Here is a 3812-nt window from a genome sequence, read left to right as displayed (position 1 = left end):
TGTTTTGTTTTGAGACAGAGTCTCGCTCTGTCGCCCAGGCTGGAGTGCGGTGGCCGGATCTCAGCTCACTGCAAGCTCCGCCTCCCGGGTTTACGCCATTCTCCTGCCTCAGCCTCCTGAGTAGCTGGGACTACAGGCGCCCGCCACCTCGCCCGGCTAGTTTTTTGTATTTTTTTAGTAGAGACGGGGTTTCACCATGTTCGCCAGGATGGTCTCGATCTCCTGACCTTGTGATCCGCCCGTCTCGGCCTCCCAAAGTGCTGGGATGACAGGCTTGAGCCACCGCGCCCGGCCTCATTTTTTAAATGACAGAGTAAATCAGAAACTTTCCTATTGGTTCACCCTATTTGCTTCCTATTGGTTCACCCTATTTGCTACATACATATATGGGGCATTTTAAAACAGTTCAATCTCTGAACCAAACTAAAATTATTTCCCCTCTCCCCCTACCCCCAACAATTACATTGAAAAAAATTCCTTCTCTGAACCACTGTTGCACATCTAGTTATAGCATACACTACTTAGTGCTGTGATCGCAACCATTTTAAGGAGATGAAGATTCTCTTTGCTCAGTAGGGGAGGGACAAAAGGTCTGTTTTCAGGAAAATATAGATTGCCAAATGAATGTGACTTGAAATAAAATCAGCTTTAACTCTGCTGGAAAGCGACCCTATGACCTCTGCTTCCCAGACCTCCACCACCACACCCACAGGCCTCCATTTCATGTTTCACCCTGGCGGGTACCCAGGATACCACACTACAGAACTCCCTCCCATTAGCTGCAGGAATCCAGAATATCCATGGCAACCAGTCTCTAACCCCAGGGAGAAGGCAGCAGAATTGAAAGGCTCCATTCTGTTTCTACATCCACAGCTCGGTGAATTGACAGTTTGGTGATTCTCTCAGTTCGGTTAGATTAGGATGTACTTTTCTGTCTTCCTTTGTGTCATCTTTTTACCTGTGTAGGTCTCAGCTGCGGTTAAGGAATTTTTCAGATAAGTATTTCCCCTCTTTCCCACTACCTCTGCACCCATCCAAAAGCATAATCCTTAAAAGTCCTTGCCTTGCAGCGTTTTTCTAAAGTAAACAAAACATAGTCCTGCTATTGGTCTTTTTGCCTTCCCACAAAAACATTCCATGTTTGGTGTGCATGTTGTGCAAATTACCAATGGATATCTGATTTCAAGCAAAGCAAGTCCTTTGTACAACACGATCTTATAAAAAACTGGCAAAGAGATCTTTTAAAACATACAATTTTATCATGAAATTAAGTTGTAGCATCAAATAACTATAATCACGTTTAAGTGATTGTTTGTGCCACAGATATTTAAATGGCGTAACAGATTGCACAGTGCTCTCGCTGTTTGCCAAAGGAGCCTGAATAACTAATTTGCACTCTCATGCCCTGTGGAATGGCAGCTGAGTCCCCAGTGGATATGGGAAGAACTTGACAGAAGCGGACCATTTGGTCTGGAGAATCAAAACAAGGCAGGAATGTTATGTATGGTATGCAATATACAGTCATATGCCTCATTTATAGTGGCCTAATAATAGGATTGCAAAAGGAGGTCAATCTGTTGGTCAGCATTTCTTAACTCTTTTGGGTAAAGTGGACCCCTTATAAAGCTAATGAGAGCTACAGATTCTCCTCCCAGGAGAATGTATATATGTGTGAAATGGGAAGTTAAATATGATACTCCCTGTAGCTCAGAGTTTTGGCAGAAGCCTAAAAGAAAGCGAATACAGTGAGCATCAAGAATCCCTCACATCCTAAATGGAGAGGTCACTCCCTAAAGCAGTAACTGGAAGTACACATATCCCTGGAGGGTATACTAGGGTTTCCAAAGAGAAAAAAATGGGTAAAATGGTTTCAAGAAACTAATCTCTGTATCCTCAACTTTCGTACATATTTCTTCTTAAAATTATTCTACGAAAGGGATCGTGCTTTCCATTTCACAGAAGCCTTTCTCCCTTGTTTTACAAGAAAGGCAAATGTCTCATTCATCCCTAACTCAACTCTGATATATTGCTTAGGTTGTGAACAACTCCTACATCCCAAAGTGACCATATCTGTTAAGCTGCTTTTCCTTAAAACCGCAGGTTTGAGTCTCAACATGTTTTGTGTGATTTCAATAACAGAAAGGTAAAAAGTTCTACCTTTACTCATTTACTAAAAACAGATTAACATATCTTTGATTAAAAGGAGTATCAGTTAAACATAGAGCATTATATTTTCCTGAACATTTGTTCAGACTGTTAAGATAAAACATTTCTTAACTTTTGCCAAAAGACGAATGAATATTCTAAGTATCCATTTAATTTTTACTGCTTATTGACAGTCATTCATTAACCTCTTCCCTCCTCTGTTACTCCTTAATACCATGTATTTGTTTTATTTGGATTTGCTTAATGGGCAGGTATTATAGATTTCACTGCAAATAATGCAATTAAGGCTTGTAATAAATCTTTTGTAGCTCCATACTTATTCATAGCCTAACACTTTCTTTTCCAGTTGCTGTTGATTTCCACTGAAACCTAACCCATCCTCAAAATGTAAAAAAAAAAAAAAAAGGAGAGAAGGAAAGAAAGAGGACAAAGAGGAGAAGGAGGAAGAAGAGCCTCATCACTCTCTCTTAAAAGCACATTTCTGACAAAAGTTTTCTTCCAAGAGAACCCTGGAGGAGCAACACAGAGGACCAGGGAGTGGTGGTCCCAGGATCACTGTGGATAGCAGGATCCAGAGGGCAGTGGAAGCTGGGGTCTAGGAATGAGGGCAGGGGTGAGGTGATGAGCAGGTGTGACTGCTGGAGAAATTAAGCCCAAAGTCAAGCAAAACGCAATTTTGCGACTCCCAGCCATGGGAACATCTCCAAAAATGCACAAAGAGCCCAGTGAGAGAGTCAGTTTGTTATACTTATCTCTTGCAACCAGAGAGCATCAACACGAGATAAAATGAACCTAAGGAAAAATCTCTTTTTTTTCCTCACCTCTTTCCTCCCTTTGACGGGCTTCAAAAACAATGAATGAAAAACAGACAAGAAACTATTTCTTCCTCCCACTGGAGGATTCTAGGCAGGCACAACTGGTTTGCGGAGAAGCAAACTGGATTGGAGATTAGTATTGTATGATAACTAAATTAGGCTGTATTATTTTATTATATAACCACAAAAATCTTTAATCCTAGCCCAAATTTCCTCCAGTTATTAGAGAGTAACAAGAAGAGAAAGCTGATTTGAATGGGGTAAAGGCAAGAGAAAATAAAGTTGCTTTCAGCTTCCACCCTACTGAATTCAGTACTTTCAATAAGCCAGTTAGATGTCCATGCTTCTATCAACAGCTAAAGGCTTACGTGCACCTCTGCATCCACACTCCCTCGACAGGCAGGCAGTGACAAGGAAAGAAGCCTCCTTGAGATAAGAAACCACACTAAAGGAAGATTGAGTTTACATAATATTTACCTGCAAGAGACATTAAAACTAGAAGATGAATTAATTTAATTTGTTTAATTTTTTAATAGAATTCATTTGTTTTCCCTGCCACCCCTTTCTAGGGGGAAGAGGGTTGAGCACAATTTTATCTGTTATTAAAAATAAGAAAAGCTATACTTTGGCACATCTAGGATGTACTGCAAAATGTAGAACATGATTGGAGAACTGGAAGTAGAGATTATTGAGGGATTCAGAAGGGAATTGACATGACACAAACCAACATTTAAGGAATTGCCCAAGGAAATAGAGCCCACAAGAGACAGCAAGAAAAAGCAGCCAGAGAGAGAGGTGGGGAACCAGGGGAGTAAAGTCAAGATGCCAAGG

General features: G+C 40.9%; 1 long non-coding RNA gene across 1 annotated transcript; it reads left to right on the top strand.

Moving 5' to 3' along the window:
- The first annotated feature begins 812 nt into the window (after positions 1-812).
- On the top strand, positions 813-2571 carry LOC108527175 (uncharacterized). Its single transcript, XR_001884725.1, has 3 exons — positions 813-877; positions 2101-2143; positions 2513-2571. It is a non-coding gene; the product is annotated as an uncharacterized LOC108527175 (long non-coding RNA).
- The last annotated feature ends 1241 nt before the right edge of the window (positions 2572-3812 follow it).

This window comes from Rhinopithecus bieti, unplaced genomic scaffold (genome assembly GCF_001698545.2).
Source record: "Rhinopithecus bieti isolate Rb0 unplaced genomic scaffold, ASM169854v2 scaffold_3912, whole genome shotgun sequence".
Lineage (NCBI taxonomy): Eukaryota > Metazoa > Chordata > Mammalia > Primates > Cercopithecidae > Rhinopithecus > Rhinopithecus bieti.
The sequence above is the reverse complement of the archived record's forward strand: the minus strand, read 5'-3'. Positions and strand labels throughout refer to the sequence as shown.